Source organism: Rattus norvegicus, chromosome 12 (assembly GCF_021556685.1).
Source record: "Rattus norvegicus strain SHRSP/BbbUtx chromosome 12, alternate assembly SHRSP_T2T, whole genome shotgun sequence".
NCBI classification, from domain to species: Eukaryota; Metazoa; Chordata; class Mammalia; order Rodentia; family Muridae; genus Rattus; species Rattus norvegicus.
This window is the reverse complement of record NC_141545.1, coordinates 48,929,042-48,939,791: the sequence shown is the minus strand read 5'-3', so window position 1 is coordinate 48,939,791 and position 10,750 is coordinate 48,929,042. Positions and strand designations below refer to the sequence as shown.

The following is a 10,750-nucleotide window of genomic DNA, read 5'->3' as shown; positions in this document are numbered from 1 at the left end:
TACTGCCCTGTGCAAGGAGCCGGAGATGGGGAAGGCGAACAGGGGCTGAGAGTGCTAAAGAATTTGTGGTTCACCGGAAGGGCAGCGAGAGATGACTGGGGGCCAGAAGAGCATATACTGATCCTTGTTAAATGGTTTTAATATACCCTTTCAGGGGACAGATGGCAGAAAGATTGGTCCAAACTACAGGCATGACCCCAGCAGAACTAGGAAGTCACGGACGGGGAAAGATTGGACATTGTTATCTCTTGCATGCCCAGTCACGTTAGATCTCCTACTGATAGATGCCCAAGCCACCAATTTCAGTTCGTTCCCACCCCACCCAGCCTCACCACCTCGGGCGTCCCAAGATACGATCTTCCTAAAAGCTACAACAGCCTCCCTAGTGCCCAGTTCTGCCAGAACCCCACCCACGTTTGGGAAGACTCCATTAATTCCAGGGGCCTGAACACGGGGCCCCTCTGGCTTCAGAGGGAATCCTGATTGCTCAACCCTGCTCCATTCCAGCCGAGCCATTCAGAAACCACATGTGACACACGAAAGCAGATCTTGAAAATAATGGCTTAGTGTCCTGAGACAGGTCCTCCATATGGGTTTGCGCTGTGTCTTGAAAGTTCATCCATCCATCCACCCATCTCTCTCCCGCCATCCGTTTATCCATCCGCCATCCATCAAACTCATTTGAAAGTGCTTGCTCTGGAGTTCACTCATCTTCCCATAGTTCTCTACGACGGTGCCATGCGCTGTGTGTGGTGTGCTAAGGAGCTGGGCCAAGACTGGAAAGTTGGAAGGTCACACATCCATCTAAAGGACACTGTTTGCTGTTCTCCCCACGAGCTTTTGTCCTTGGGCTGTTAATTTTTCAAACTCCACAAAAACAAGTTTCAATCCTAGATTCGTGGGTTAAAAAAAAAATCACTTTTGGGGTTGGGGATTTGGCTCAGTGGTAGAGCGCTTGCCTAGGAAGCGCAAGGTCCTGGGTTCGATCCCCAGCCCCGAAAAAAAAAGAAAAAAAAATCACTTTTTACTTATTGGCTACTAGATCATTGCATTTTAAAAATTACGTAAGCCACACCCAGAAAATATCGTTGAGAACCTTTTCTTCCCCCATTCCATCTTGTCTTTTCTTTCCCCTTTATCTTTATTTATTTATTTTGAGACAGGGTTTCTCTGTGTAGCCCTGGCTGTCCTGGAACTTACTCTGTAGACCAGGTTAGCCTCGAACTCAAAGAGTTCTGTCTGCCTGTGTCTCCCAAGCGCTAGGATTAAAGGCGTGGGCCACCAAGCTTGACTTATTTTTCTTTTTCTTGGTGCAGATATTACCTTATGTTAGGCTGGAACCCCTGCATATCCCGTGGGCAAGCTGGGAAACCCCATCTCTCCTCCTACTCCCAACTCCTCCCACACAGAGGAAACTCCCCCTCCTGCTCCCACCCCCACCCCGCCTGCTTGGAGAAAGCATCACTCCTTGGGCTAACAGCACTTCTCCTCTCCATCTCTGCATTTCCGACAACCCACCGGAGTGCGGGCCCTGGGGCTCAGTTTCTGATCCATCCGAGCTCCTAACTGGTACGTCATCACTCCTCGACTAGGCGCTATAAAATCCCCTTGCTTTAGCCTGGATGTGTGACGTCACTGACCTCCTCCTGTGAGGTCGGTGAGCCCACCCACCGGAAAGCTAGAGCCGCCTCCTAAACCTGACTTTTTCTACTTTTAATCTGGTCTAATGTGGCCTATACCTGCATCCCCGAGGGAGAATAAACGCCTATCCCTGTATAGCTAAGACTGTCCTAGAATCGACTATTTAACCCAGACTGGCTTCAAATTCCGGGCAAATCTTTGCTCACTCTCTAAAATTCCAAACCGTTTAAGAAAACAAAACAAAACAATTAAACGACAAAATAACAACAAAACCCCATGATCTTCAATTCTCAAAAACGTTGCAACTGCCTTACAAATAAGTACCTGGCCATGGAAATCATCCTGAATACACTGTATTGCTCACTTTCTTCAAACAAAGATGTTCCAGAAAACCACGGGTTACCCAGCAGCCGGAAACTAATAGCATTAGGCAATCTCCATTTATTTGTCTTTGGGTCTGGGGCCCCGGTCCAGGGTCACGTGTTTCATGCAGTCTATAGTTGTCTTTTGGGCCCATCCGTCCGGAACATTCCTCTGTCTTTCCCAGAATCCCATGACTAACACTTTGGAAAAGGACAAACAGTTAATCGAAGAGGGGTTGTCTGACGTTTCCCACACAGATCACAGGTTCTGTGTCTCGCAGTACAACAGCGACATGCTGTGTCCCCTCGTTGTGTCCTGAAGATGACACACGTTATTTCAACGGTCCTATATTGAAGTCCTTCGTTTGACACAGTCTCACTGTGGAGATCAGGCCGACCTTAAACCCACAGAGATCCCCCTGCATGTGCCACCGTAAAGGGCTCAGATTTTTTTTTAAGATTTATTTATTCATTTATTATAAGTACACTGTAGCTGTCTTCAGACACACCAGAAGAGGGCATCGGATCCCATTACAGATGGTTGTGAGCCACCATGTGGTTGCTGGGATTTGAACTCAGGACCTCTGGAAGAGCATTCAGTGCTCTTAACCGCTGAGCCGTCTCTCCAGCCCAAGGGCTCAGATCTTAACTTCATTCCAGTAAGGCAGGGCACCTTCCACTGGGGGCCACTATTATGCTGGTTTTCTCCTTTCTAAAAAGGAACAGATACCCCATACTTGGGGCTTATCACCACAGTGCAGACCTGAGGCTGCACGGTGACAGTCCATTCTTGCTATGGTCTGATTGTCCCAGTGATCTGTGACAGCCCCTGCAAGCTGGCCTCTGTGTCTGTCCAACATGTCCCCACTATGGATTAAGTACTTCTTCACTCTTTTGCACAGAATATTCCAGGCTTACCCTGGTCCTGAAATCAGTCATTTCTCCAGAGGGCCCTGATTCCCTTCAGTGGTGTGTGGTATTCTTAAGTTCAGGACAGGACGTGCTGATGGATGCTGAGATCCTCTCAGAGGAGTTTTGAATACGCATCGGTGTCTGTAGCTGCTGCCCCTGAGGACTGTGGTCTGAATGGAAGCTGAGGGTTTGACTCTGGTTGATCTAGTGCCGGTGGAAGTCCAATGGCCTTATTCTTGCCTCTGCTCTTCCTGAAGGGACACAGAGCCTCTTCTCAGGTGTTCCCATTGGGTTCCTTATTGCTGAGCAAGATCCTCTTGTTGCTACAACCCCATACCCAAGATACCTCTCAGGCCTGCAGTTCTGAGAAGACCCCTTTCTTCCCACAGTCCCCAGTTGTCACACTAGACCACCCATGCAGACACCTTCGTGTCCCACTTAGGCTCTGAGACTCCTCTTTTTGAGTAGCAGGTACCCTCTCCCTCACCAATGACACTTGTTCAAGGATGAAAGGGGGCTGGGCGATGTGGCTCACACCTGGGATCCCAGCACTTGGGAGGCAGAGGCAGGTAGATCTGTGAGTTCGAGGCCAGCCAAATCCATATAGTGAGTTCCAGGAGAGCCAGGGCTAGGTAGAGACCCTGTGTCAAAAAAGGTAAAGAAAGAAAGTGGGGTTTGGGGGTCTGAAGGAAAAGGGAGAGGAGAGGAGGGAAAACTGGCTTTAGCCAGAGGCTGTCGGTTACCCAGTTACCACAGCAGCATATTCTACACAGTAGGGCAGACATTTACAGTTTGAACAGTGTTCCTTATTTACTCCACCAAAGAACAGACACAGGATCCAAGTTTTAAAACTCCCAAGCTGGAGAGATGGCTCAGTAGTTAAGAGCACTGACTGTTCTTCCAGAGTGCCTGAGTTCAATTCCCAGCAACCACATGTTGGCTCACAACCATCTGTAATGGAACCCGATGCCCTCTTCTGGTGTGTCTGAAGAACAGTGTACTCACATATATGAAATCAATAAAACTCCCAGGGAGAGGTTGGGGATTTAGCTCAATGGTAGTGCACTTGCCTAGCAAGCACAAGGCCCTGGGTTAGGTCCTCAGCTCCGGAAAAACAACAACAACAACAAAAAACTCCCAGGGAGACCCCTTCACCATTTTGGGCTGCTGGGCCACCATACTTTGTTTCTTGGTGGGACCAGCTGGATGGGTGGTGGTGGTAATTTGGGGGACTGGTATTGACTCAGAGAGGGTGTTCCCCTGCAAGGTTTCTTCATTTTCCTGAGCCAGCCCCACCCTCTGTTAACAGCACCTTCTCAAACTGAATCATTGAGCCCCACCCTACCCAAGTGGCATCCGAGTTCATCGCCACTGTGACGACATCTCCTCTAAGCCTCCTGAAGAGCAGGATTTGCAACAATGATAAAGGTGATGATGGTGATGATGGTCATAGAGATGATTATGGTGATGATGATAGCTAGCCTTTATTGAACACCTGCTACGTACACAACCCAACACCGTATTTACTCCAACGTGGCTGTGTGGTCTTGGGGGAGCCGTTTTCTGTGTTTCTGATAGTTGCTGTCACAGATGTCTTGGTGACTAAACACTGAAGTGAGTTAGCTCACAGCTCTGACAGCCAGACAGCCAAGGTCAGTATCACTGGGCCCAAATCAAGGTGGGCTAGCCCATTCCCCCCACATCAGAAGGTTCAGAGAATCCCATCCTACCCCTCCCGGCTTCTGCTGGCGCCAAGTGTCCCGTGGCTTCTGTCTGCACTGCTCCAATCTCTGCGTCTGTCTGCACCTGTCCCCTCCGATGAACACAGAAGTCTCTGTTGATTTTTCTCTTGCAAGGACGTTTGTGACGGTGCCTTCATTACTCCGCCTTCTCTTTCCACAACAGAATGCCTCTGATAATTACCTGATAAAGAGAAAGCGTGGGGGGTTGGGGATTTAGCTCAGTGGTAGAGCGCTTGCCTAGCAAGCGCAAGGCCCTGGGTTCGGTCCCCAGCTCCAAAAAAAAAGAAAAGAAAAAAAAAAAGAGAAAGCGTGGGGCTGAACAGATGGTTCAGTGGTTTAGGGCACTGGCTGCTCTCTCAGGGGATCCAGACTCAATTCCACAGGGCAGCTTGCAACTGCCTCTAATTCCAGTTCCGGGATCTGATGCCCTCTTCTGGCCTCAAAGGGCATCAGGCATGCATGCAGTGTACTTATGAATACACAGGCAAAACACTCATGCATATAAAATAAAAATAAAAAATCTAAAAAGAAAATTAAAAGGTTTCTTTTAGCCCACAGTTTTGGATGTCTTTACCCATGAGCTGTTGGCCTTGTTGCTTTGGGCCTGTGATGCACATCTTGTTCCTGGGGTGGTTAGTTATAATTTAAAAACAAAAACAAAAACAAAAACAAAAAACCAAAGCCCAATCGTTCTTTTTATTACACTTACTTATTTGTAGAGGGTTTGGAGGTCAGAGGACAACTTGTAGAAGTCAGGTCTTCTATCATGTGGGTCCTGGGGATTGAACTCAGGTCCTTTTGAGGTTTTCTTTTTTTTTTTTTCTTTCTATTTTACCAGTCAAGCCTTCTTCCTCGACTCTAGTTTTCATTGTAAACTTGACAAACTCTAGAATCACTAGGAAGAGAATCTCAACAAGGCATTGTCTAGATCAGGTTGGTCTGTAGGGATTGTCTTGATTACATTGACGTGGGAAGACATGTCCACCGTGGGCGGCACCATTCCCTGGGTCTGGGGAAACTGAGCTAAGTAATAAGCATGTGATTATCTCCCTGCTCTTGTCTGTGTACGTCATGTGAGTAGCTGTTGTAAGTTCCTGCCACCTCTGGTGTGGTGGACTATGACTGGAATTGCAAGCAAAAATAAACCCTTTCCCCTCTAATTTGCGTTTTTGCTGGCATATTTTATCACAATGGCAGGGGGAAGAATGGGCACCCCATGGCAGGAGTCAGGAATCTCAGGGCTCACTGCATAGCTAGGAAGTAAAAGTCAAAGAGAAAACTGGTCTAAGGACCCAAGTTCCTTATCAATTCCACACACCCGCACCCACCGGTGACCAGAAGACCAGCCCTAGGCTCCCCTTAGGGTCCACACCTTGCAGATTTTGTCAACTGTCAACAGTGCCTTTGGCTGGGGACCGGAATTTGGTTTGAGAGACAATCTCAATACGAATACGTCACCTCTAGCCCAGGTCGGTTTGGAATGTGAAATCCTCCTGCCTCAGTCTTCTGAATGCTGAGAGTATGTTCACCATGCCGGACTCCAAACCTGTAATGTATGGGCCTGTGGAGGACAGTCCATACTGAAATTGTACCAGCCAGCCCACCTAGATACTCCAGGTAATATCCTGCCTCAGGATCCTGGAGGACCTTGTGATACTTAATGTCAACACGATGGAATTTAGGATCAGGATGAAAACAAACGTCTGGGTCTGTCTGTGAGGATGCTTTCAGATTGGGTTAACTAACCCTCCCTGACTGTGGGTACCGTTCCCCGGACTAGGGTCCTAGGCTGAATCAACTGGACAAGCCAAGCTGAATACTGACTGGCCCTGTGCGTCAACTTGACCTAAGCTGGAGTTATCACAGAGAGAGGAGCCTCCCTTGAGGAAATGCCTCCATGAGACCCAGCTGTAAGGCATTTTCTCAATTAGTGATGAAGGGTAGGAGGACCCAGCCCACTGTGGGTGGAGCCATCCCCTAGGCTGGAGGTCCTGGGTTCTGTAAGAAAGCAGGCTGAGCAAGCCTTGGGGAGCAAACCAGTAAGCAGCACCCCTCCATAGCCTCTGCATCAGCTCCTGCTTCCTGACCTGCTTGAGTTCCAGTCCTGACTTCCTTTGGTGATGAACAGCAATGTGGAAGTGTGAGCTGAATAAACCCTTTCCTCCCCAACTTGCTTCTTGGTCATGTTTGTGCAGAAATACACAACCTGACTAAGACACAAAGCACTCATCTCTCTGCCTAAGGGCCCAGTAGCCCTCAAACTCCTCCTGCCATAAAGTCCTTGCTCTAATGGTGTGTCCCTAAACCATGAGTAGTGGCTTTTGTCAGGTACGCTGTCACTCCAATGAGAAGAGCAACGCAGATAACTCGTTCTCAGAAACGAGGCAGTATTTTGAGGTCTCAAGGGTTAGGAGCCGACAGTCAAGTCTACCACACTTCTCTACCATAGCCTCGCTGGTCTCACGTGTCACACGAGGTGTCACAGAGGTGTCCTCCATGCAGGGCTGATGTGGGGTTTCATGGGTTGGTGAGAATCTGGCCGCTGGCACACTAGCGGGCAGGCTGCCTGTGAGTGACACAGTTATAAATCAAATACTTGAGTACAGACTGGCTACTGCTGGGGACCTGATCCTGGTGACTGTGTCTCTCCCCTGCCAGGTTTTCAGCAGGATTAAGTGTACCCAGTGGGCTTTGTTGAGCCAACTCCTCTTAGTATGAAGAGCCGCTGTGCCAACTGCCTTTCTGTTCCACAGGGCTGTCTGCCACCTCTCCCTGACGATGCCAAGTTGACAGGAGCCAGTAGGCCTGTTTGCTGCCATCCTGAGAGGCAAGGCGGCACGCGGCAGCCAAATATTTGAAAGTTTCTCATCTCCTAGAGGGAAATAATGTGTTTGGTCATTTGCACAGTGGAGTCATATTTGTGCATGCGTGCGTGCATGCAGGTGTGCATGCATTTGGGAGTGGTGTGTGCATGTGTGTGCATTTGGGAGTGGTGTGTGCATGTGTGTACATTTGGGAGTGGTATGTGTGTGTGCATGTGTATGCATTTTGGTAATAGTACCATATGTGTGTGTGTACTTTGTCTGGTGTACTACAGCAGTGTCACCAGGGTCATGCACACAATTATAGGGTGTCCTTCTGGTGGGCAGCCTAATGTTCAGTTACCCTCTGAATAACTTTTGTCCCTTTCAAGGGGAGCTCGCCAACAATGGCAGATGCCTCATGACTCTCATCTGACCTGTATCCTTTTCTTCCTTAAGAATGTTCTCTTAAGAATTAAAAGAGTTCAGAGATTCTCGCCAGGCATTCTTGCCAGCCCCAGACAAGTATGTATTGTTCATTAGCAGTGCTGACCCTGTAGCCAGTCTCATCGGCTGCCCCTGCCCTCTCATCGGCTGCTGTTAGCATCAACCTCTGTCGCTGAAGCCATACCTCTCGGCTTTCCTCAGTTACCTGAATGATGCTGGGCAGGTCCTGGCATTTCATAGATGTGATATAAATGAAATATATATATATTGATATATATATATAATGCATATATCATACTACTGTAGCACCGTGGGGCTCTGCCCATGTAACCACACCCAAAGTCACCATCTCCCCAGCAGATGTCCCCACATGCCACTGAATAGAACCGTGCCTAAAGCCCACACCTGTCCCGTCATTCACAAGGGGTGGAGGTGTGACACAGTTGGCTTGGAGGAATAGGGATTTACATCAACCCTTCGAGGGCACAGCGGGCCAGGGAACCTGAATGAAGAAACATTGCCCAGGCAGCCCAGTGAGTTCCCCAGCTTCTCCGTTAACAGGTGATCTGCAGTAAACTGACGATTGTCACACACACGTGCTGACCATGTCCCCGGCATTGTGTACAGATAGCAATTAGTAAGCGAGTACTGTTTTATCTGCCATTTATACCCAGAGAACTGAAGCCCAGCATAAGACATTCTTGGGAGTCCACCGAGACTCTTTTCCCCCACAACAAGCTGGGTTCTAAAGATAATACAGGCAGCAAAAACTGCTAGTGGCGTCCCATCAGACAAATGTATTCCAGCAGGGCTGGAGAGATGGCTCAGAGGTTAAGAGCACTGACTGCTCTTCCGGAGGTCCTGAGTTCTAATTCCCAGCAACCACATGGTGGCTCACAACCATCTGTAATGGGATCCAATGCCCTCTTCTGGTGAGTCTGAAGACAGTGACAGTGTACTTATATAGAATAAATAAATAAGTCTTTTTAAAAAAATGTATTCCAGCAGACGGAAGCAGGTAGTGCTACCTGAGGTGCCAAATAGAAGGTTCCTGCATGAATAGAAGAGTCTGGAACGGCATTCCACAGGTAGCCTCTTGTTGTACACACATAGAACGAGTTTAGATGAGTTTAACTGGTTTTGTGCCGTCCTGGCCACACGTCTGAAGAAGGGCACCAAGAACAGGCTCCTACGTTGGGGTTTTCTGCAGAATGCACCCTACACGGAGAGGGGTGAGTGAGGGCTGTGACACACAGCAAGCCCACGTGGGTTGGAGTGAGAACTGTCCTTCCTGCCAGGCGTTTCGAGGGGCCACGGAGGGGTGAAAGCAACCACACAAACTAGGAACAGTTGCTCTGTGGTAGGCAGACAGAAGCCTCCCAAGGGAGGTCCCTCCTGATGCCCACAACTGGTGACAATGTGGTCAAAGGGATTTGGCAGGTGTGACTAGGTTAAAGGGACTTTGAGGGTGGTCCTAGAGAGCTGGAAAGGGGAGCTCGGGGAGAGGCACCCAGGTGTGGTCCTGAAGCTGAGGAAACATCCTCCAGGGCTGCTAGCCTGGCAGGATATAAACAAAGATGTGTCCAGAAGCGTGCTCAGAGGAAGGGATGACCAGAGGAGGAACCGCAGGACGTTCCTGCCGCTGTAGGAAAAGGGGCCATATCCTGAGACAGAGAGGAGGCAGAAAAGCAGAAACCTTTATCTCCCTTAGCTTCCAGTAAGGAACACAGCCCTGCAGAGAGACCTTGACTCTGTAGGATCATGGTGGACTTCTGTCTTATAGAGCATGGGATGCTCAGAAAATGTTAATAATGGGGACAGAGGCTGCAGAAAGGATGCATTATCTTTGTGATTTTCCTGTAAATTTGAAGCTATTCTGAAAAGGTTATTTTTAAAAAATTATGTGCATTTGCATGTGTCTGTGTGTCTATCCACATGCATGCAGTAACTTTGGAGGCCAGAAGAGGGCGCTGGATCCCCTGGAACTGGAGTTACCTGCCATTGTCAGTCACCTGATGGTAGTAGGAACCAAACTTGGGTCCTCCACAAGAGTAGGATGCTCTTAACTGCTGAGCCATCTCTCTATCCCTTAAAGTTATTTAAAATAAAGACCAAACCAGGCACACTGTTAACAGGGCACGTCTATAATCCCAATGCTCAGGAGGCAGAAGCAAAGGCAGAGACAGAAAGGCAGGCAGGTCTCTGTGAGTTCCAGGCCAGTCTGGTCTACACAGTGAGTTCTAGGAGTGCCAGAGCTACATACATGTCTCACACCCAGCCCCAATATAAATAAAGAGGACCAAGGTGGTGTGGTGGCACCTTGGTCTCAGGTACGTGTAGAAAGGAGGATTGCTTGAGAGTAGATTAGACAACAAGACCTCAGACTTGAGAGCAAACCCATCACCCTGGGAAGGAAGCTACCTTCAAGGCCCCTAGCTCAATTCCCAGGACCATGAGAAAAACCAAAACAGAAGGCACAGGCCCCATCTATATCAGTAAAATAAATAAATCAGCACCTCTTTTGGAGGGGGACTGGGTCTCCTGTCTGTTTGTCTGTCTCTCTGCCTGCCTGTCTGTCTCTGACAGGGTTTTAGTGTACAATCCAGGCTGACCTAGAAATCATGATCCTCCTGCCTCAGCCTCCTGGGTGCCAGTTACAGGTATGCGATGCTGCTCCTGGCACAGCATCAGGTGTTTTAAAGGCTCCCCAAGTGCTTCTGTGGCAAGCACCTGTACCTCACACAGCGATGCAACTGTGTAGCCTGGGACGGATCGCTGTTCCATCCCTCAGCAACAGCAGCAAGCATTGTACAAACCCCAGAGACAGACCGGAAGGCGGGATTGA

General features: G+C 48.9%; 2 long non-coding RNA genes across 3 annotated transcripts; both read right to left on the bottom strand.

Annotated features, from left to right (window-relative positions):
* Positions 1-121: 121 nt before the first annotated feature.
* On the bottom strand, positions 122-1,606 carry LOC148002365 (uncharacterized). The gene is made up of 2 exons (XR_015634895.1): positions 1,519-1,606; positions 122-890 (listed from the first exon to the last, which is right to left on the bottom strand). It is a non-coding gene; the product is annotated as an uncharacterized LOC148002365 (long non-coding RNA).
* A 464-nt stretch (positions 1,607-2,070) lies between these two features.
* On the bottom strand, positions 2,071-7,822 carry LOC148002364 (uncharacterized). 2 transcript variants are annotated; one of them, XR_015634890.1, is made up of 3 exons: positions 5,367-6,229; positions 4,646-4,838; positions 2,071-3,556 (listed from the first exon to the last, which is right to left on the bottom strand). It is a non-coding gene; the product is annotated as an uncharacterized LOC148002364 (long non-coding RNA). The 2 variants fall into 2 exon arrangements; XR_015634889.1 differs by lacking the exon at positions 2,071-3,556 and having other exon boundaries at positions 4,381-4,838; positions 5,367-7,822.
* Between the last annotated feature and the right edge of the window lie 2,928 nt (positions 7,823-10,750).